We start from the raw sequence: 24647 nt of genomic DNA on the forward strand, positions 1-24647 counted from the left end.
AGGGAGAATACTGTCTGGGGCTCAGGCATCCACAAGGGGCCCTGAGATGCACCCTCCATGGATCAGGGGGACTTCTGTAACCTGACATCCCACCTGAGCTGCATCTGTCCCCAACCTCAGCTGTCATTGCTTCCCCATGGAGCCTCTGCTGCTCATAAAGTCCCGACCCATTGCACATCTAAAAGAACATCTGGACTGTTTAGGAACACAGTGTAATTTGACACAACTTGTATGACTATACAAACTAATGTTGGTTTTTTTCCCCAAAGACCCCTTTTTGTTAGTCTTCTTTGTCCTCCTGCTCTTTGAAACTAGTTCACTTCTACAGAAAGCCATGCCTTAGGCTTGGGGACTGAAAGGAAGGAGATGTAGGCTCACTTTGCTCTCCCTTCTGTTATGTGGACAAGCAGGTACTTGGAGCAAAAAGCTGGTTTATCTGAACTCTCTGTGCAGCCAACTTCAATATCATCATATCCTGGGACTGGAAAAGTTATATCTCCAAATTCACCTTGGTTAAACCAGTTTATCCAAGACAGATGGGGACTCACACTTGTGTGAAGAGCTGCCCAGCATTTTGGGAGGAAGAATCTAGATAACTCTGAGATGAATAGATGGGAGAAATAGAGCAATGTGTTTCTGAAGATAGAACCTTGGGGAGGAAAGTAGAGAATCAGGAGATCAGTGATACTACTAGTTTTGAATCCCAACTATTGCTATGGGGAAACACACAGGAAATGTGTTGAGTAGTATCATGGCTTGGATCCAAAATGTCCCCCAAAGCTCTGTGCTGAAGACTTGCTTGTCAAGTGATAAACTTTGGGGGGAGGCTGGATTATGAGGGCTTTAACTTCCATACTGGATTAATTTATTGATGGACTTTTAATGTGATAGCATTATTGGGGGGTGATGGAAACTTAAGAGGTAGGGCTTGGCTGAGGGGAGGGGTCATGAGGACGTACCTCGGGAACTATATCTTGTCCCAGCCCATGCCTCTTGAGCTTGCCCCCTTCTTCTCCTTCCTAACTGCCATGAGGTCTGAAGCTTTCCTGCACCACACCCTCCTACCATGCTGTTTCAACAGTGCCACCGGCCTGGAAACAGGGAAGCCAACAGACCATGGACCGATACCTCTGAAACCATGAGCCAATACCACTTTTCTCCTATAACTTGATTTTCTCAGGTACTTTGTCCCAGCCATGGAACACTGAACAGCACGTGTCTCAGGCTGTTCTTGCTACCAACAAAATCCCCCACAGGTTGGGAAATTTGTAATAATAGAAGTGCATTTCTTACCATTGTGGAACCAAACAAGTTCAAGATCACAATGCCATAAAGTCACTGCGCCAAATATTTCTGGACCTCTGTTTCCATGAAGGTGCCTGGGAGCTGGGTCCTCACAAGACAGGAAAGGCTGAATGCTGAGTCCTCACGTAGTGGAAGAGGAAAAGGCCAAGGAGAGGAAGAGTGTGAGGTACCTCGGGTAGAAGAGCTCTAACCCCTTTTGTGATAGTGGAGCCCCTGTGACCTTATCACCTCCTAAATGCCCTACTTCTTAATACTACCTTCCACTATTTGCTCACCACCCCATGTCTCCAAATCTTCTCTCCAAAGTAGGAGTGACCCCCACAGCATTGGGATATTGCGCAGATCCAATATGGCAGCCATTGGGTGAATGGGCTTCTGTGGAGTGTGGGAGAGAAACAAGACAAGGGAAAGCAGAAGCAGCCAGTACAGTGGGGCTGTAGTGGGGGAAGCATAGACCTAGGGGATAGCAGCAAGGGCAGGGACAACTCAAAATCTACCCAGATATAAGAAACAAACCACCTGAGGCTGAACAGGAAGAAGAGGGGATCTGAGAGATCAGAGTCCCAGTAGCTGCCTTGTGTGTGGGTTTGGGTCCAAAGCTCAGAGACAATATCATAGGCGCTTCCTGTGTCACCTCTCTCCTTCCCAGGCCAGAAGAAGTAAGAGTGTGTTGTTTCCTTGCAGGAAGGCACTGTAGCCGGTCCCTAGAGACACCAAAAGGAGGTGGGTAGTGGGGGTGAGTCCCCCCGTGAGGCCTCAATGCCTCCTTGTTTTGCTTCTAGAGAGCCAAATGTAAGACTCAGGCTGGATGTTTCATGTAAGGGGAAAGCGCCTCAAAGACTATAGAATGCAAATGTGTATTCCATACATAGCGACTTCCTCCCTCCAGGAAGCCAGAGAAAGCTCAGCTCCCAAGCACAGACAGCTAAACAAAGACTCCAGCATCCTGTCGCTGTGACTTGCGTGAGATTCCAATTTGAATCACCCTGCCGCAAATGTAAAATGACTTCATTTCCCTGTGCCAGATCCCCTGGGGATGGCAGAGTTGTTTATGCTGTTCTGCAATGAAGTGGAGCCCAGCCCAAGTGAAGGGAAAAGCTTCTATAGGCAGGAGGCCGCGAGAGCCAAGACATGAGTGGAGCCTATTCATCTGCCCTCCACAAAGCTCATCCTCTGGGAACAAGGGAGCCTCAGTCCCCAGGGGCCAGGCCTGGCAGCTCCCTGAGAGCTGGATTCCTGTCCCGGCAGAGAAGCCAGTGCTCAAATATAAAACCAAGTGCTGGGAACCCAGAAAGGCCACCTTCCTCTTCCTGGGAACTCTGCTCCCACTAGGACTCTACTCCTGGCTCCACCCCTTGGCAGCATTTGTAAACAATGTGGGTGGAAAGCAGATCCACACCCACCAGGATGCTAAGTCTCATGCGTGGCAAGTGGTCCCGTGCAGTGGTTGAGTGGGAGCATATCCTGTCATTGGAGGGGTCCAAAGAGGTGTCCTAAAAGCAGATGAGGACCTCAACTCACCCAGCCATGGAGGAGGTAGTGCGGTCACTGACTTCCGTCACAGAAAGAGAATGTTCAGGACGCATCAGGGAGAGGAATTAGAAAGGTTTATCGCATAGAGTAAAACAAGTCCACCCTCAGAAAGATCAGAGAGTGCGGTTCTCAAGAGAGACACATTTTGATCTGGGGTTGGGGGTTTTCATGAGGCCTTGGGGTGTCCTCAAGCTGGGGGATCTGGGGCGTGCATTTCTACTTTCTGTTGGGCAACCCACTTGGTGGCTGGGCTGGAATGCAAACCATTCATTGTGTTTGAGATTTAGAGCTATGCTGCCAGCTTTATAGAGCTGCTTCAGTTAGTGGAGGAGAAGCTCAGGCTCCATTTATGGTAAGAAGTGGGGCTAAATTTCCAGGCTTAATGGCTGTTCAAGACCTTTGGGAATTTTATTTTGAGGTACTGAGGATTAAACCCAAGGCCTTTGCACTGAGCTACATCTCCAGCCCATTTTGAATTATTTTTATTTTGAGACAAGGTCTAGATAAATTGCTCACTTGTCCAAACTGGGCTTGAACTTGCAGTCCTCCTGCCTCAGCCTCCCAGAGTGCTGCGATTATAGATGTGCACCATCACACCTGGCTGACCCTTAGGAATTCTTTGGAATGAGTTTCCAGGAAAGAATAAAGCATTGTGACCTTGGATAATGCTGCATCGTGAAGCTAGTTTTCCTTAAAAGTACCATTTTATAATTATGATTTTCTTTGTCTCCTTTCTACCCCCTTTTATTTCTTTCATACAACTTCATACCTCACGTTTGTCCCTTTACCAAGACAGGCACGCACCGGTTAGATATTTATCCATCACTACAACATGATAAAAGGCACAAAGAGACAAAAAGAAAGCAAACCCGGCTCTGAAGCTCTCATTCTGCCTTTCATGGTGGGGATCTGGGGCCGGTCTTGCTCCTCCTATCTGTCTGCTACTTCACCTACAAAATGGTCCTCATGGTTGACACCTTCCAGTAGCACTGGGAGGATGACATGAAACACTTGGAAGCAGGGCACACACACCAGTGACACTCATTTCTTAACATTGGTCTGGCTCTGTGAGGTGGGTTCTATAAACTACAGTGAATATTGAAATGCAAAACTTTATTACAGTAAAAAACACACTGCCCTGAATGTTCCTCAAAGTCCTCCCCCTCATTACAAAAACACTCATCCCATCATCCTTGCCACTTCCTGCAGCAGCTCTGGAGTCCTCTTTCCTGAGGGTCTTTAGCTGCACTGTCCTGGCTTTCTCTATGTCCTGAATGGATTCAAAATGTTTACCTTTCATTTTGGCCTTGGGGAAGAGCTACATGTCACAAAGTATCGGATTTGGTGGCTGAGGACACCGTGTCATGTTTTTATGAGCTGCCTTTCCATTGGCTGGCTCTCAGCAGCAGTATTCACCCTATTTTTTATCACTCCTCATAAAGACATTCAGGAAAGAAGATTACAGAGCTGCTGCCAAAAGTGGCAAAAAGAATAGGATAAGTGTTTTCACAGGGAAGGGGATTAGTGACAATGTGTCTTTAATTGGAATAATTGATTTGAATCTTCACCATATATTTTGATCACTCATGTGTATCCCTGCCTCCCTTGCCCGTGTCTCTGAAGACAGAGTCTGAGCTGCAGATCTGAGAGCCAGTCTGAGGGAATTAAGTGATTTGTGCCCTTCGGTGCTTATTAAGCAAAGCTGGCATTTGTGGAAGACAGGTTGGTACAGCGACTATTCCTAGTCAGAAGCAAAGACATTGCCCAAATGAAAGGTTCCCTACACAAAGAAAGAATTGTTTTCATACACATAACTAAGCCACGGGACTGTCCCACTCCAAGCATCTTGTGCGTATGAACAGATTAAGGCTCATTTTCTACACAAAATCCCTGCTGGAAAAACAGAGACAAAGCATGTTGGTACATCCACGTTATCCCAGAACTCTGGGGAGGTTGAGGCAGGAGGATCTCAAGTTCAAGGCCAACCTGGAAAACTTAGTGACTTAGTGAGACACTGACTCAAAAAAATAAAAAAGATGGGAAAGCAGCTCAGTGAGAAGACCCTGGGTTTAATCCCTAGTATGGAAGGAAGGAAGAGAGGAAGGAAGGAAAGAAAGAGGAAAAGAAGAAAGGAAGAATGAAAAAAAGAAAGAAAAACCACACACACACACATTAAAAAAAAAAACCAACAGGTGATTTTTGCACAGTCACCGAGACCCTACACCTCACAATCACATTTGTCCATGCAGAGGTGAGATCAGAGGAGGTTTTAGAAGTAGCCAGGAAGATATACTTAATCAGACCCATAACAAAAGTCAAGGGCCTCCTATGCCCAAATTCTCACAATCGGCTTGTACTCACCATAATGAGATTTCAGGGTTGATGAACTGCGATTGCATCTTATTATGCAGTTATTGAAATGTGTTTCTTTAATCTCAGAGCCAGAAATGCAAGTGAAAAAGAATGTGCTCGCAACTAACCATGGTTCTCCTTAGGGTGTGCCCATGATATTGTGCAGAGCCCCCCTGTGCTGTGGTTGCTGTTCCAAACCAGAGCTAGAGTGGCATGAAGAAGACCAGGTACAGGCTGGAATGCAAGACTCCTGGGTGCCGGAGCTGCCGTTCACTCACCAGGGGACCTGCTGCCATGGGATCCAGTCTCACAGTGGTTTTGTGATTGGAGATAATAACTTCACTTTGTAGATCAGGAAACCGAGGATCAGAGAAATGAAGTAACTTTCTAATGGTCACACGTGATACGCACTTGTGACTCCCAGTCCCTTCTACTCCCAGTCCTTCTGTCCCCCACATCTGCTGTCAAAGCTTAAGCTTTTGCAACTGAAGGAAGAGCAGAGTGGATCATAATGTGTCTCTCCAACTCTTCCAGCTTCAAACTGAGATAAGCATGAGGACTTTCAATCACCATAGATATTTCTCAAGAAAGATGTAGAAAACATAGAAAATGTTGACCAAGCATTACTGAAAAGAGTAAGAACCTGAGTGTAGACATACAGAGGAGTTAGTAATTAACTGAAAGTTTTCAGTTATTCTAAGTATCAAAAATGTACCACATAGTATTTACCTAAGAGTGGACTCCGTGCAGGGCATAGGGGAAGCAAAAGCTAATTAAAGGGGAATGAAGTCACAGAACTTTGCTCTTAGGTCTGTGTATGGTTCATATCTAGATGTCCCCTACAGCCACATGGATCAGAGCTGGGACCTTTGGAAGGTTACTGAGTTTAGGAAAATTATAGCTTGCTTTCTGATAGGTGGTGGGGCCTGGAGGGAAGAGGCACTCGCTCAGGGTCTGATCTGGAAGACTTACCTGTCTCTGCCTCGGCTCCTCCCTTCACTCTCTGCTTCCTGTCTGCCGTGCTGTGGGCAGCCCTTCTCCGCCAGACCCCTCTGCCATGTGGTTTCTTCTTGGGAGCCAGCCCGCCACGGACTGCAATGTAAGCCAAAATAAACCCCTCCTCCTTTAAATTGCAGGTGTTAGATATTTTGTCCTAGAGATGAAAAAGTGACTAAGACAGTATTTAAACAGCTATTGGATCTAAACAATGTTAACCATGGGAAAGAAACAGTCTAGAAGGATTACTGCCTTTGTCATGCCTGTGAAAGGCTGTTAACGTACACATTGCAAGTTTTGTCTTCAAAAGATAAAGGAAGGGAAGCTCACTCCATTTAAGTGACTTTTCCAAGTTGAAATGGCTGCCTACACTGTGATATCTGTCTCCCAGTGCCTAGTCTTATATGTGACAAACAGTTGGCACTTGCAAAGATCTTAATGAATGAATAAATTCCAAATTAGAAAATCCACCCTCATAAGGATGCTAAAATTGTTCTCGTCTTTATACCTAGGTGGAAGAAGCATCTGTCTGCCAATTTTACTGAAATGAAAGGTTGAAATTTCCTGGGGAAGCTGCTTTTCACCAAAATTGTACCATTAGCAATACTTAAGAAATACTCCCTTTTCAGTGCCCACAGAAGAGAGAATAAAGTTACCAACACATGTGTTCTAAATGTTGTAAATAAGTTGAATACACCTCCATAATTCATAGAAACATTTATAAACAATGTCTAGGTACTAAGTCCTGGACAAACCACCAGGAACACCATGGTAAAAGAAGTGCTGTTGGTGCCAGTAGGAATTCATGACCCAGGAGTGGAAACATGCTGATGAATAGCAATTAAGGGGTCACTAGAAGTGTGGCACTGCTGTAATAGGGGCAGGACCCCTCACGGGGTTGAGTGAGAAATTAGAGCAAGAGATCGTAAGACTGCCTGATGAGACAAAGATCAGTGTATAACCTTGAAACAATACTCAAATAATTTATAGAACTCTGCTTTTTGTTTAAAGCTGAAAGTGGCTTGGATATCAATTTTAATTACATCTCATCAAGTGAAGATCAGAGAGGGGCCCAGGATCACATGAAGGTTAATGTCCATGCCAGGGCTCCTGGAGTTAACACCAACAGTAGTTCTCAGATCACACTCAGAAAGATTAAATAAATAGTGTCCTCATTTTGCCTTACGTAGAAAGCCCTCCAGTTCTCACAAAGACCCATGTGAATTATGTGTTAGTTTCGTTATACAGGGTAGAGGACAAACAGTCAACCACCCAGTGATGTAAGCAGGATTTGAACCCAGACTGTCCCATCTCCAAGCTTCCGAGGCAGGTGACCACGTCCATCTGTGTATGGGATAGAAGCCCATAGTCATGAAAGAATCCCAGGTCTTCACTCCTTCACAGATGGATGTCCCCTTGTGGGTGTACTGCAGTGGGCTCAGAGGCACAATCTTCTAGAAGCAGTGAGGTCATCTGCCATCCCTCCCAGAACTGACCAGACACTTGGATGTGATTCGATCCACTTTATAGGCCATAAGACACGAAGGAGGTGACAATCCTCAAGTCATGCTTTGAAGAATAATGGAAATCATTGCTTTGCTCTGGTCACCAAGAGCCATTAACTGCCCTTGGTCAACGATGATTTCATTATGGTCCTGACTAAAGGGAAGGGATATATGACCTGACCTCCCCTGGCTTCTCCATTCCTGGGCCCTTGGGATTGTCTTTATTGGGTTGCGGTGCTGAGAGTGGAGATTTACATCTCTTCTGGAGTGATTTGTTTTGTATATTTTTCAAGATTCATGGAACAGATTGTTAGAACAGATTTTTTTATTTTCCTTTTTGTTATGTTTTAATACTATAGTGCATGCAATGGCATAGAAAGAACTGTTTGAAATCTGCTATATTCTTTCTTATTTTAAACTGCCTCCCATCTACACATAGCTACATATGGTGCTTGAGACAGTGACATAAGCAAGGAGGAAGCACAAAACCTCAACGAAGGAGATTTCCTCCTCCAATGTGGCCAAATATCTTCACCAGGGCTCTCCTGTTACTCAGGGAAATGGATGAATATGTTGTAATTCTTGCGCTCAGGGTTTACAGTAAAAATTAAAATTTCCCTTCACAGAAGATGAGAATGTTCAGTAAGTCTTGCTCTGAAACTATGGCCAACACCTGCTTTACATTTGGGTTTTAGGGGAATCAGAAGTGATGTGGTATGTGGTTATTGACTCAGATTTAAACATTTGATCTTGAGACTCTCAGTCAATTCAATTGGGATAATTTTTAAAAATAAATTTCTATAGATACCTACCAGTCCCAGGTAAGAGCCACAGATACACCTCTGTCCTGTAGAAGATGACAGCTTAGTGTTAAACATAAGTTCAGAAGGACTGAAGGTTGAACATATGTAGACACCTCCCTTAGTTTTGTTTTGTTTTGTCTGTTGTGCTTCTATAAAAGGATGCTTGAGACTGGATACTTTATAAAGAGCAGAAATTTATTTTCTCATCATATGGGAAGCTGGGAGGTCCAAGTTGAAAGCACCAGCACCTGGCCAGACCTTCTTGCTATGTCATCCCATAGGGGAAGTTGGAAGGGCAGCAGATGAGAGAAGTGAGGGCTGGACTTGTCTTTTTGTAAGTAGTCCACCCCCACCCTAATAAACGTTTCCCTGAGACAATGGCATTGATGTATTCATGACTGTGAAGCCCTTGTGCCCTATTCACCTTCCATTGGGCTCCATCTTCCAACATTCTTGCATTTGCATTTAAGTTTCCATCATATATTTTTAGGGCGATATATTCAGCTCATGACAACACCACAAACCAAACCCATGAACCATATATCTCTCACATGAAAGTAACTGGACTATCCCACAAATGAGAGAGATGAATAAAAGAAGAATGTGCTCTAATTTTGCAGTGATGATCAGCACCCATTATGAGAAAATTTTAATAAGTTTATAAATCAAAAAAATGGAGCTAAAGCTATCTGCTGCACCCCAGTGTTCCAGATCTCTCCTCACCTTATAAGGACCGGACAGAGATTTGAGCTACCACACCCAGTCTCCTAGGCCAGCATTAATCCAAATACACCATACTTCCAGCCTTACTAACAGCCACAACCTTGGTTCAGAGAACTAGGAAAGAAAGTAAAGACAAAAACTCCAAAAGCAAAAATTATGCTGAAAAATAAAATGAAATAAAAGGAAGGACCCAAATTCTGAGAATTTCTTGGAAAAAAAAAATATTCCATAGAATGTAAGTAAATTTTAGATGATTATTGCACTACATTTTCAAGACAATTGAAGATAATATAAATTTTAAGATCAGAACAGAGATGCAAGATGATAAAATGAATGATACATATTGTTATTAGTGATAGAAAACAAGAGGAAAATAGTATCACTTCAATGTTTTTAAAAAGGGCATTAGAAGCTTCAAAAATAGCACTGATGTGACAATATGGAAGTCTCTGATAATGACATAGATGTTAAAATAAGAAAAAATTCATAAAATGAAGTGAAAAGAAATGGAGAATTTGAAAAATGAGTACCTATTGGCACTAGACAACATAGCCATCACTTTGGGGTAATTATTATTACTAATACAGTGAATAGCATATATTAAACAAAAAATGCAAACATGGAAATGAACATTTTCTAGAAATGAAGCCCGGGATCTGAAGTCCTGAAATACTCAATGTGTTCCAAAAGGAATCCATGAAAAAATGTTGAGTATTTCACCATATTTGGATAAGTACTAAATATACTGAATAGGATCCAGGCCAAAGGGGAAAAAAAAAAAAAAAAAGCCCGTTGTCCTATGAAACCACATGATTAGAAATAACCACAGCGATATTAAGTGATAGAAAATATAAAATCATTTTCTATGAACTTTCAAATAAAATGGTTTGAGGACCCTGGAATTCTGTATAGAGTCATATTTTGAGATATATAAGAATAAAGGGGGAAAATCTTCGAATATACTCTTTTTGAAAAATCTACCAGATGATGTAACCGACCCCATGGAGAAATAATATTGTTTATGATAACCAATGTGGCAAATCATATGTAGGTAATGAATAGAGTAAAAGGATCTTTGGGGAAGATTTAATCTATTAAAAAGAAATTATGTCTAAAATGTCTGAAGCACTTGGTACACGTTTGCTAAATTATTTTCTTTAGGTTCTACTAGTTTCTTCTCGCTTCTTTTCAGAGTACATGTACTCTGATCAGTATTAAAAATTTAATTTTTTGCTTATATACCAAAATGTAAAGCTCTGTTTATTTACTGAAATATTCTTTTTCTCATTGATATGGAATTCAGGAGACTTCACCTTGAAGCTTTTCTAAGGAGACTTTTTCTCGAGTCCCTGCCTCTGGATAGGACTAACTACTGCACATCATCATGATAGCCTAGGCAGGAGAATGTGACAGAGGGCCTGGCTCTCCTGTTTGGGCTTTCTCACTACAGACAGAGAGGGGTGTCTGGATCATCCATGCATTTCCCACAAGGTCCCTTCACATCAGGTCACCTGAGCTGGGCCACCCTCAGTGATGGCTGCAGCAATATTCTTCAACCAACTGCTGCACAGTGGGTCACATGTATGTGTGTTAACTTGTTTCCTGTTGCTACAATGGAAAACCTAAGACCGAAAAATTTGTACAGTAGATGGTTTATTTCATAGTTAATGATGGAGTCTGAGAAGTATAAAAGCATTGCACCATCATCTTCCTGGCTTCAGGAGGTAGGCCACCTGGTGGAAGGTGTAGGTGGGCACATGCAGATAGTAACCATCCCCATGCCAACTATTCAAGCCCCAGAAGACACCTGTATTCATCTCAACAAAGTAATCACTTCTTGGAGCATGAAACCCTGCTACACCTCCACAGTGAAATTTTAATATGACATTCAGAGGGGACATCCCATACTCAGACCACGGTGGTGGGTGATTCTCAAATTAAGTACAACACACAAGATCTTGGGTTTAGACACTGAGCTATAAGTCTACAAATCACCCACCAATTCAAAATGTATTTATGATTATCTATATCTAAGATATTCTTCAAAATTCTCATGTGTACAGAGATGTAGCTTTATGAAAATGATTGTATCATGGTGGGGCACTATATTCATCAGTGGATTAATCTATTGGTGAGTTTAGAGCTGAAGTGCTATTAGGATGTGTGGTCTGGTTTGGGTGGGTCAGTAGAGGTGTGACCTGGAAGGGGGCATTCTTGTCCTCAGTTTCTGCTTTCTCTCTCTGCTTCCTGAAAGTTGTGGGTTGAACGACTTTCCCCTGCTATGCCCAGCAGCCATGATGTTCTTGCCTTGGATCCTGATTACCATGGACTAAACCCTCTAAGACTGTGAGCCAAAATAAACTTCTTCTACTTTAAGTTGTAAGTGTTGGGAATTTCGTCCCAGCTATGGAAGAGCTGACTAATACAGCTGCCAAGAGGTGGGAAGAAGGAAAGTAAAAGTGACTACTCCGAACTGACAATTGAGAAGTGACTCTTCTGGGGGGCTTATTATTTGTCTGCCGCAAAGTCTTTACCTGTTTAATATTCTGCACACAATCATATTCTTAGATATATAAAAATAAAAGAATAATGTCAGTAATATATAATACAAATGCTACAGAAATGTTGGGGAGAGGAAGGTAAAAGGTAGCCTCCCTCTATCACTTGCTGTAGTGTTTGACCTACTTGCATATTTCTAGGAGGGCTGAATCAGAGACAGCTAGTGTGACATCTGGCACTCAGTGAAAGTTGTTTTTAGTCCGGAACAACTGTTTTGATTTTGTGACAATTCACAAAAGAGACATTGCATCTGGAACTGACCACAAATTATTAAATCCCATTGTCAGAGTCAAAGCCATGCCAATACTGAAAATATGAAAAGCATCCTTAAGTTAGTTTTATTTCTCTGTGTAATTATAATTATACAATAACTACATAGAGACAACATGGGATCCTAATACTCTACGGCAGGTAGATGAGGTCTTTTCATCCAACAATTTCCAGCTTCTTTGAAGGTCTGGTGAACTAAGCTTAAAGGACTTGGAAAGTCTAGCTTATGAGGAATAATAAGGTTTTTCTTAATGGCAAGGAAATTGAAGCCTGGGGAGGAAGAATCTTATCCATGAGTGGAACACTGAAGCTAGAACTGTCTAGTAGAGCAGGCTTTCTGTTACCTAATTTTTTGATATGCAATAAGTAAATGTTATTCTGCATATTTTACTTTTTTTTTTTTTTTGGTACCAGGGATCGAACTTGGGACCTTGTGCTTGCAAGGCAGGCGCCGGAACCACTGAGCTAAATCACCGGCTGCATATTTTACTTTAATGCAAGCATATTATTCAGTTCTCCAGTTGTTGGGATAAAATACCCAAAATCCACAACTTAAAGGAGGAAAAATTTAATTTGGTTCATTGTTTTCAGAGTGTTTAGTCCATGGTCACCTGGCTCCAAGACAGAAAAAGCGAAGTGGAAGGGGGTGGTAGAGGAATGGTGCTCACCTTATGGCAGCCAAGAAGCAGAGAGAGAAGGACGGAACCAAAGAAGGAGACACAACCTTCCAGGTCATACCACAGTGGCCTGCCTCTTCCAACCAGGGCCCACTTCCTAATAGCACGTTCAGCTATGAAGTCATCAATGAATGAATCCACTGATAGTATAGTGCTTTATGATCCAATCACCTTTTAAAAGTCTGGCCTCCAAACACATGAGGCTTTTGGAGAACATTTTAAATCTAAACCATAGTAGTAAGTAGTAGGATGGTGTCTATTTGCATTTCTGCCCTGCATAGAGTAGGTGTGCTGATCCCATGCCTGACCACGGCCACACAGGGTTCTGTTCCCCTCACTGTGATACATACCCCTGGTCTGCACATGTCCTTCTCACTCCTACAGCACAACAGATCACAGAGCAACCAGGCAGTGGGGGTGACCCTGTGTCCATACAGAAACATTGAAAGACTCCAGGTCTGTTTGCTTTTGTCTGGCAAAACTTGACAACAGCTTCAATCTATTTACCTTGAAAACTCTCAAAGATAATACCAACAGTTCACAGGAGGAGAACTAGTCATAGGCAAACATGTTTTCCCAATATTGTCCCAAGAAAAATATTCCCCTTCAAAGTTCTCAGATTTCAACATCGCCTAATTTATGGAACACTGGGCTGGAACTCTGAGGTTCTGATTTTGTCAGAAATTCTACCATGAAAACTTGCTAGACTGGCAGGGCCCCTCCAGCACTTTCAAGATCCTTGACGAATACCCTGCATTACTATCTTTTATATATGAAAATTTTAAATATCCTACTCTCCCTCGAATTCTTCTTTATAAGCAAAAAAAAAAATTGAATGATTAAATTTACATCACTTTTTACAACCTTGTTTAGTAAACAATATAAATGGGAGCCCTTGAGTGCATATATATTCAAACTGGAGTTATATCCTAAGTGGAGGTCATCTTGCATCATCTTATACATGTTTATTGAGCAATTGTTATGTGCAGGTTCTGGAAGTGTTGTGACACATCTGCTGTCATGCAGCAGATGTGACTCAAGAAGTATGAGTTGTGAGAGAGGTAAGCCAGCACATCATAGTGCTTTGAGGAGGGAGGTACAACTCAGACGTGGTGTCCAATGGCATCTTAAAAGACATGGAGTCTGAACTGTGTTCAAAAGGGTAAAGAAAAAAATTGGTTAAGAAAATAGTGAATGGAGCATACCTTGGTCTTATTATTCCAACAGGGATCATGTAAAATAGCATATTCACAGCATTTTAGATCTGGAACCCAGTATTGGGCCCATCAGTAGGCTAAATCCAAGAGTTAACTTAGCCATTGAGAGTAGCAGGTTCATAACAAGGCATGGATGAAACCCAAGTACCCTGTCCTGGAGTTCAAATGCATGGAGAGAAGGGTAGCAGTCATGAAGCCCTAACCTTGCAGTCCTTCATGCTGAGGTGGGGCTGGAAGCCTGGTGGGTGCAGAAGCACTGTGATCCCCATAGCTCCATGCCCTCACCATCATCTGGACCTGTGATGAGCTGCATGGACTGTTTCAGGGCACAGCTCTCCTTGACCTAAGCAAGGCAAACATCTTAGCTGCATTCTTCACCCTGGGGTAAAGTAGACAGGGTCGTCCTTGTACAGTAGTGGAGGTGCTAAGGTAAACAACGCATCAGGGACACATAACAGTCTCAGTTGGTTTTGAACCTAAGCCTGCATGGCCCCAAAGCCAGAGTGTCCCATTAAACCAGCTTCATCCATGAGTAAATAGAGTCCAAAAGTCTCCTTGGCCTTGACCCAGAGGGGACTTTGAAACTTTCCTCCACCCACCAACCCTCAACCCCACTGGCATATCCATAACGGCAAGCCTTTTGGTTGTGAGAAGTAAAACAAGAGAGAATCTGTTAGTCACAATTAACGGTGACTAACAGTGGAGGTATTAAGCAGCTAACTTTCAAAGATCTGGATTTTTACAAGTTAAATCTTCATTTAAAGTTTGTACTTATTTTCCTTATGATCACTGGGTATTATCACTTCTCTAGAAGCAAGAGCTGTCCATCTGATTCTGGAAAACATTAGAAGACATCTTTCTGAGGTTTGATTTCACATATTAAAAATAGGGAGCCAAGGAAGGCTTTTGAGGGGCTGGCACATAATTGGATCTGTCCTTAACCAATGTGGCCAAGAAGCCCACTGGGACCAGACAAGAAATGGAGGAGATGAAAGGAGAGAAAGAGGAAACACCACTGTGGAAAGATTCTTCCTCCAAAGGGCATAAGACTCAAGGGGTCAGAAACTTTGTACTCCTACCCACCACTCTATTTTTAGCACCAGAATAGTGTCTGGCAAATAGCACTCCACAAATACTATCAATTTTGTAGCTATTGTTGAACTTGGAAAGTTTTAGTAAGGAGGTAGCTGTCAACAAACCTGGGAAGCATTTGGAAAGAGAGCTTTACATTGATGGAATGGATCTAAGAGCTGAAGAACAGAGAGCTGTTCATAAGAGCAGGACCCACACCCAGTGGGACAAGGCTGTGAGTCATGCTTGGGGAATGAGGAGGAATTGGGGAAAGAAAACAAAAAGGAGCAGTAATGAGCAGCAGATACTCTGCAAGGGCCAGAAACACCCTGGTGGTGGGCGAGGTGGCAACCAGAGCCCCAGGAGAGGCAGGTGTGGGCCTGCCTGTGAATGGTGGAGAAGCCTTCCGTCACTAGGTAGGAAATGCTGCAGCACCTCTCACGGTGCCGTCCTGATTGGTGCTGCTTGGCCAGTAAGTGTCTCCTCCTGAAACATCTCATCTCCACTGTCTCTGCTCTGGTTCCCCGTTCATTGTCACAACCTCCCCGACACCCTGTACTCTGGCCCAGTGTGAAAGTCACCAATAGCCTTTCCCAGCGATGCTGAGGGTAATGGTCCTATTCAAAACTGCTCCAACCTGCCCTGGGCCCAGAAAAGCCCCATTTCTGGACTTGCCAACGAGGAAGACCTCATATCTGACCCCAGACTTCCCAGCCAACCCCATTTACCACCAATTCTGCAAGTCATGCTTCCTTCATGCCCTTATGCTTCCCTAATTACCTCCCCACATCCTCAACCAGGAACACCATTCTCTAGAGCCTCAGTGGCCACCTTTTCTGCAAAGTATGTCCTGAGCCTCTTCTTTGACTTCCCAAGTTAAGTTTGTTAACTTAGCCAACCCAGGGGATTGTAAAGCATGGAGGGTGACCTTGGATCCATGTCTGCTCCCTGGCCTCCTCTCTGATGCTGTTTCCCTGATCTACCTCTCAGCTGCCATAAACTCATCATCTTTGCCCTACCACATGCTTCTGCCATGATGCTGTTGCCTTTTAGCTAGCCAGCTATGGACTGAATCCCCTGAAACAGTAAGCCTGAGGACCTTCTCCTCCTTCACGTTGTGTGTCCAGTATGTGTCCCAGCAATAGGAAAGCTGACAAGGAAATGATTTAAAACTCTTATGATAATGTTATTTTTTGCCTTGCCTTTTGATCATCTATGCATGGATCCTATTTTTCTTATTAATTTTAATACATGTTTGCAGTATGTAATGTTTGCATTCCTTGTGAAGAGTTGGTATATGTACATAAAACAACTTCATTCCATTTTTCATCCCCTTCCCCGCCTCTCTCTCTTCCTCCCCCTCCATTTCTTGAGCCTCTCTGTATTTGAGAAAGATCTGTCTCCCTGCTTCCTAACGGATTCTGACCCCTCTGTGAGTAGGATTTATATTATTCTTAACGCTCGGAGGCCTAGTCCTTTCTTTGACCTAAGTTGTAATTCAGTGAAAGAAAATAAAACATTGAATGAGTATCTGATTTTAATTATATAGAAACAAGTCCAACACAAAGATCACCCTAAAGTCACCAGAAGTGGATGATCAGAAGCAAAAGGCAGATTCTATGTTCTTGTAGCCTTCAGGGTGGTTTCTCACTGGGCGTTCACAGTGCACAGACTTGAGGGGCAGCACCCTCCTCCCCATCCCTTCCCTCCTCAGTGCTGCTCTCTGCTGTGCTGTGGGCAGCTAGAGTTGAGTGGCCTCCCTTCTGCTGCTGTCAAGTGGACCCGTCCATGAGCTGCTACTTTCTGGCAGATTCTCACTCTGTGTTGTTTGTTTGTTTGTTTGTTTGTTTGCTAGTGCTGGGAGTTGAACTCAGGTCCTTCACACTGAGCTATATCCTCCACTCTTTCTATTTTCTATTTTGAGACAGAGTTTTATTAAGTCACTAAGTTGCCGATGCTGTCCTCAAATTCACAATTCTCCTGCCTCAGCCTCCTGGAGTGCTCAGATCACAGGTGTCCACTGGGAGGCTTAGCCACCTTCTTATTCTTTATCCTGTCCAGCCCCTAATCCCTCACTTGTCTCTTCTGGTCCTTTACCTGGTATTGCTCCAATTTAGACACCATCTTCCCTATTCGAGGAAGTGCTAAATTAACTCACCTACACAGTCAGAATCAGGAGCTTTGGAAATGAGTTTATTGAGGAATTTTCACATTTCCTTCTTGGCTCCTCCTAGTTCCCCTTTGGTCTGTTTGTTTTGAAAACCACTCCTGCTTGTTTTGCTTAGGTTTCCTTAAACATCAGGAAAGGAAGGCACAAGAACTGACATGAATCCTTGCTTCAGAGGTTTAGTTCCAGGATTACTATTTCAACTGTGGTTCTCCACCACCTCACAAGGCATGTGTCTTCATGTGTTTTGTGTACATGAAGGAGAAGAGGAAATTCCAGGCTATCACAGGGAAGGATTACAATGGGAGGCATTAGACCAGTGTCCCCTTTCTGGTCCTTCAAGTCAATAGAAAAAACAATAATTATAAAGAAACTTGGTTTCTACAGGACTGGAGATTGAATCCAGGGCCTTCACACTGGGCAGTCCGTCCTCCTGTCTCAGCCTCCCAGGGATGCATGCACCACCAAGCCCAGATAATACAGAGGCTTCTTAACCAGCAAAATTTGAAATTTGAAAAACTAATCTGGTTTGTTAATAATATTCCACATTTACCTTCTATATGATGGTTTACAGTGCACACACCTATCTCTGCATTAGCAATGGGAAATTGAGCCCTTTTTATTCTCTAGGGCTCAGGAAACTGAGGCTCAGAGGTCTCCTCGCCACACATAAATTCCCAAAGCTGGCAAGAGTGCTTGGCACTGACCCACATTCTCCTGGCTTTCATGTGAAAGCTCAGCCACTGGCCTTGGAGAGGTGGGAGGGGTTGCTAACCAGCTGGTCACAGTCATGGAGCTTGAGCTATGAGAAGCCAGGCCTGGGGAAATTCTTGTATGTTCGTACACGTCAGCATGGTTTTGTTTTCATTTTTTTTTGGTTTTGGGGGCTGAGGGCAGTAGTGAGTCTTGAACCTAGAGCTTCCACCCTGAACTGCATGTCCAGCCCTCTTTTCATTTTTTATTTTGAGACAGAGTCTTGTTAAATCGCTAAGACTGGCCTCAAGCTTGTGACCCTCCTGCCTCAGCCTCAAAGAGTGCTGGCACTGCAGATGTGCACCCCCCCCCAGCTGGCGCAAGACGTCGGTACCAGCCCAGCTGCTGGAACAAGGTGACCTGTCGTCCAGCTCATTTCTGTGTCACTTCGGGCACACCCAAGTCTCAGTTTTTTCCACCTGCAAAAGCAAATGAAAGTTTGTGCCCACTATTCTAAACCTTCTGCGGATACTTTTAGCAAAGGAAGGACAAATTGACTTTCTTCTCTGGTCTCTAATTTTCCTAATTTCCCCCCCATAATGATAAGGCAGAGTAGATGATCTCACCCAAGCACATCACCCCATGCCATTCCCCTATCAAATCTATAAGATGTGCAGTATCATCTCCAACTTACAAATGAAGAAATTGCATTTTGTGGAATGAGGAGGGCTAAGCAAAGGAGCATGGTGAGGATGAAAGCTCAGCACTGGGAACACACCGTGATAGAAAACCTCGTGCTGTCAGACTCGGATTCCAACCAGTGGCTCACTGTCTCTCAGTTGTGTTCAGGGTAGTAATGGTGTGCAGGGTGGGAGGAGGCACTAAAAAGAGTGCGGAATTACAGAAGGGAGATCCGGAGATGCCTGCTTTGTTCTGCGTGGGGGGGATAGCAGGCTGTGAAGGGTGCCTACGCCCCTCGGGGGACTTGTCCACCAGTGTCACCTCCTCATATTTGCCTCCAGTCACTGCCACCAAGTGGCAAGTGGCTGCCTTCCCCACTGCACTGGAATGACTGTCACAAATGGACTTTCTTGCTATGAAGACACTGGATCCAATCTACACCTGGATCTCCCTTAGCCAGCTCCATTCACCACTTTCTTAAAACTCTCTCTGGCTTTTGCTCCCTTCCATTCCCCTCATTTCCTTCTCACTCCTCTGGAGATGCTGCGGGTCCCTCCTTGTCTTCAAGTCATCCTTCAACCTCAGTCTTCTTTGCTTGTATCCCTTCCCTGTTCCCTTTTGTTCTCAATTTCATCCATTCCCAGAGCAACAACTTATTTCTACATCGAAATGAGTCTCATGTCTGTAACTGTAGCCCACAGCTCTTTCCTGAATCACCTAGAAGACATTTCCACTTGGACACCTCAAAGCTACTTTAAACCCAACCCAAGGAAGCTCCTCCTAGTTCCTAACTTTCTTCTTCTTCCCTTCTCCTGTGATGAAAGGGACCACAGAGGAGAGACCTCTGTCTGGAGGCCAGGTGTCATTCAGGATGCCACTCTCTTCTGCAGTTCCCACTTCTGATCGCACACAGTCCTCTGCCTTCTGCTCTTAGCATCTTCTCTCTCCCTGTATCTCTACCCTCACTGCTGCCAGCAGAGTTTTTGATGCCACCATGATCTCTGGTGAGTTTTGCAGCAACCTCTGGCAGGGCTTTTCAGCCTGTCCTCATCCCCCGGCGTGATCTCTGTGCTGCAGTCTGTGGTGTCCTCTGCTTCTGCCCCTTCCACGCTCTCTTTGCTGTGCTCTCCTGAAGGAGACATCCAGATCCCTCGTGTGACACCCTGACCCTTCATGTTCTGCTCCCTACCTTTCCAGCTTTATCTTCCCTGACTCTTCATTTATAATTTCGTTTTCAGACGCCCCAAGCTTCCAGCAGTTCTGAATTTGTCAGGTTCCTGTTTCCAGGCTCCAGGATAGGCTACTCTTTACCTACACTGCCTTCTCTGTCTCTTCCAGGCTGATCCGTGAAGATCCTGCAGGTCACCTGAGAGCCTTCCTAGGCTCTTCACCCCCAGGACTCAGGTATGTCTCCTTCTTATGTATTCTCTCAGCATCTTCTATTTGTATTTATCACAAGAAGTAGCACACTCTTTGTGTTTAATGATCCATTTATTTATCTCATCTTCCCTCCAAGCTCCTTATATAGGGATTGCCTTTCACTCACAGTTACAAGTTCAGTCCATCAAACAATGGTTTTCTGAATAAATGAATAAATATGTGAAGTAGCCCATGTTGGCCACACAGCCTTATTATGCTCTGCAAGCACATTCCATGCCTGGGTCACTCATCAAGTCAGGGGCCAACAGGCCAAACCGTGTCCTAATTTAGGCTTCTAAGAGCCGTGAGAACCACTCGGGTTCCTGTCGCCCAGTGACTCATGTCTAACCCAAGTTTCACTCTGAATTTTCAGATTCAAAACAGAAAACGTGCTTGCTGGGCAACTTTAGCTTCAACTGAGATGCAATGACACATCTTTGTACCATTTCACCCCAGCGTTACCTCTTTTCTTGGTTCAACACCCCTATTTCCCAACCGTGATGTTCACAGTGGCATTTCAGAGAAGGATACAGATCATAAACCAGTCTCCCCACTTCCTAGAAGCCTCTGATATGGAAACCATATGAATGACTAGCTTCCTTATCCGCTACACATGATTCTCCTGAATCTATTTGCAAATCATATTGGACTCTGATTCCCAGGCATCCATTCTGACCACGACAGAGTTTAAAGGATTTACTCTGAAAAGAAGACCTGCGTAAACAGCCAAAGTTGACCTTCTGATGTTTGTTTTCTGATTTTATTTAAAGCCATTTTCAGTTATAGATGTTGTTCTGCTACACAATTCCAATATAATAATGACTGTCTATTCCTTCAACAAATATCTACTGAACGTCAAACATGATGGGTATTGTTACAGGAATTTAAGGCACAAAGATGAATGAGATTCAGGCATTGGCTACAGAATGTCTACTACAAAGAAGAAACTTAAGAAAAAGAAAAAGAAAAAATGTATTAAAGCAAAATGAGCACAGTTCTCCCAGATGATCCAATAGATAATTATATTTTTGTAATCTGTTTGCTTGTATGTAATTGTTGCGCTATAGTACTGATCTGATCGTAGAGCATTCTGACTTAAGAGAAATTTTGCGTGGGAATAACTCAACTTTAATCCTTTCAATTATTTTGTTTTGACTCCTTCGGACTTTGTTATTGTTTTTATTAAAGAAAATACAACAAAAATGGACTTATTATCCCACACGGGAGATTCAGGCTGCCCTGAACTCACTATGGAGCCCAGCTGGCCTTGAACTGACAGCAATCCTCCTAGCTCAGCCTCTTGAGTCCTGGGATCACAGGTGTGTGCCACCATGCCCAACACTTCAGTTGTATTCTTTATTTACTCTTTCTCTTTCCTGATCCTTTTGGTTTGGACCAGAAGGAGAACTGCTTTTAGGGTTGAGCGGTATAAAAAGCTCTTGTATTTTTATTGACACAGCCACTCAAAGGAAAACTAGGGATAAGAGCCTATGCTTGTAAGCCAAGCAATCTAGGAGGCTGAGGCAGGAGGCTTGTAAGTTGGAGCCCAGCCTGGGCAACTGAGCACCTTAGCCAGACTCTGTCCCAAAATAAAAAATAAGAAAAGAACTGGGGTTGTAGCTCAGTGAGAAGGCTCTGGATTCAATTTCCAGTGCTACAAATAACTAACTACTAACTAAACAAATCAAAGAAAATCTGGGAAATTCTAGAACAAGTTCCACTTTCAATTTCAGCCCTAATTTTCTCTGCAAACCAAATTGAGAATAGGAAGAATTTAGAAGCAAATGGTAACTCAGATCCTGCTTCCGATCTCCCTTCTGCAGGCAGAGGAGACCCACGATGGGCGGTGGGAGCTGTCACCCCCAACAGTGCAGGGGAGCTGGCGGGTGAGAGGTGGAGAGGAAACTCGTGTCTTCTTCCCCAGGTTGTTCATTCACATGCAGGTGACAGAGTTGATGGTGTTTCCAGGTTGTGCCATAGATTGTGCCGTAGAAGAATATTTTCGATGCTTCATTTGGAACCTGAAAATTAATGGATAAAGTCTCTTAAATCATGAATTAAATAGGCAAAGGTGAACTGTGGTCCATTCTATTTCCGTATGTTCCAAGCAGAGCATACTGCAGAGCTGCAGGCATTAAAACTGCCTGTCAATCATTTCCACCTGTAGGGTTCACACACACATCTGAGCCTTACTCATTTGCTCTATAGCACTTCACCACTAGGCCACATCTCCCTCAGGGAAGGGAACCATTACCTGGCCAATGGCCAAGCCAGAAATCTACAAATCATTCTCACTTCTGTCTCTAGCATCTTGCAAACCAATCCATGTCCCACACACTGGTCAATCTACGTGAAAAGTGAGAATTATCATATGGTGAGTTGGAATGAGAGAAAGAAGGCAAAATTCTATTGTCTGTGTCTTGGGATAGAATACTATTCTTTTTTATGCTTCACTTTTTAATTTATTCCACTTGTAACAGTCATTCTTCTTCTGTATGCCCAGCCCAGGTTCATGTTGGGTTTTAGGGAACAGTAATCCTACAAAACACAACACACACACACACACACACACACACGCGGAAACAGCACCATGATCACAGGCAGCCCAACCACCAAGCAGTCTACTAAACACTACAAAGAATTCAGACACTAAAATTCCTACGGATTCACATTCATTCAAATATCGATATATTTAACAGATGTGTGATAAAATAAGGAATCAAAAGTAGGATTAAGGGATTATAGAAATGATCAGGCATATTTGAAAAGCAATTTTCTAGAAATTAACACTATAATAATTCACATTGAGTTTAAACAAGATGAAGACAGAACTGAGGTAATTATCCACGACAAAGTACAGCAAGGCAAGTAGGCATAAATTATAAAATAAAAGGTAAAAAACGTGGAACAAACCTCTACAATATGAAGACTATCAGAGCTTCAGAGCTCCAGAAAGTATTTATTAAGAAAAGATGGGGAGAGAAAATTTAAAGTCATCCAGACTGTATCTTTCAGGACTCATGAGAATCTAAGTCTTCAAATTCTGTCACCTGACTTACCTCCAGTAGGATAAATTTACATGATCTAGAAATATTCTAGGGAACCTGAAAGCCACTGAAGAATTAAAAAAATAAAATACAATAAGAGCATCGGGAAATATAGGCACACTTCCTACTAAGGAAGAATAAATGTGCAGATTCTTACCCATTTCACCAGCTGTGGAAACCAGGAGACAAAGAAAAGATGTGTTCAAACTGTTAGGAGACAATAACTGCCAACAAACACCGTTCAAGAATAAGAGCAAAATTTAAAAACTTCACATAAGCAAATTTAACAAATTCATTACCCATAGACACACATTGCACAAATTTAAAAATACATTTTTAGGAAGAAAGAACAGGACATCGGAGGGCTGGGGATTTAGCTCAGTGGTTCTGCCACCTGCCTCACAAGCACAAGGTCCTGAGTTTGATCCCCAGTACCAAAAGAAAAAGAAAAAGCCACATCTATAGGGGCCGAGGATTAAGCTCAGTGATTTCGCCACCTGCTGCGCAAGCTCAAGGACCCGAGTTTGATCCCTGGTACCAAAAAAGAAAAAAAAAAAAAAAAAGAACAGGACATCGGGGGAAAGTTTGAAAAAGAAAATGTGATCGGAGACACTAGTTGGAATAAATCTAAATAGATATTGATGACAAAAAATAGAATCATAATGAAAGCACCTAGTGGATAGGATTATAAAAAAGAAGAGAAACTTAATGCCAACAATTATATTCAGAAAGGAAATGATGGGAATAAAATAAATTAAAAGCTGAATATTGTTTAGGAAGAAGGTAAAGCTATTAATTTACTTTATACTATCCCAATTTAATTGCCATAGTATCTAGGGTAGTGGGTAAGAAAAGGTAATCTGGTTGATTTCCAGATCAGTAGAAAAGATGGACAAAGAAATTATACTTAATCTACTCAGAGAAAGATAAGAACTTTTTAAAAATGAAATAAATAGAATGCAGAAAAAACAAAATTCACAAAATAACCTGAAAGTGGATTAGTAATAACACAAAAATATAAACAGTATTAGAGGACATATGAAAAAATGCAAATGTATTCAGAACGAGATTACTACCCAAGACACAAAGATACAGAAATAGTTTTATGTATATGTCTTCAAGAAAAAGACAAAGACCAAGCATAGACTGTGGAAGCCCTTGAAGTTGCCAATGCTGAGACAAAATTATGCAATTTTCCTGTCAGCGATTTTCCCCCAAAGAGAAATACTCCTAATGGCGCAGAGCTCTGTCTTCATGGAGATCTGTTTTCCTTCTGTGATATCTTAGTGTGAGGCCTTGAGGTTTTTACCACTATTGCAGATGTCCCACTCTGCCTCCAAATGCAATAGGGGGCTCATTTTTCCATGATACAAATGTCAGATCTCCCCCTTCTTTGCCATCTTGCAGTGAGGACAGCAGTCGTGGCTTTTTACAATTATTCCCTGGGAGACAAAAATCCACTGTGCTGATCAACTGTTTTACCCATCCATGCCACTGGAGACCCTTCACACTGGTTAGTCACTGTCTGCATGCACATTCCAGCTCTGCCTGAGGTTGTGGCCATCGCTGTAGACAGCACAGTGGGAGGTGGTAACAATCCAGCCAGGACACCCGCATTGTGCCTTGACG

The 24647-nt window shown here is 43.1% G+C and overlaps 1 long non-coding RNA gene across 1 annotated transcript in view; it reads right to left on the minus strand.

Annotated features, from left to right (window-relative positions):
- Nucleotides 1–19550: 19550 nt before the first annotated feature.
- LOC101721252 (uncharacterized) overlaps nt 19551–24647 on the minus strand; it is a 42614-nt gene continuing 37517 nt past the window's right edge. The window contains exon 3 of the long non-coding RNA XR_206296.3: nt 19551–21992. This is a non-coding gene — a long non-coding RNA (uncharacterized LOC101721252). The remainder of the gene's footprint in view (nt 21993–24647) is intronic.

Source organism: Heterocephalus glaber, unplaced genomic scaffold (genome assembly GCF_053883595.1).
Source record: "Heterocephalus glaber isolate CG9 unplaced genomic scaffold, H.glaber_assembly_v1.0 deba00001724, whole genome shotgun sequence".
NCBI lineage: Eukaryota > Metazoa > Chordata > Mammalia > Rodentia > Bathyergidae > Heterocephalus > Heterocephalus glaber.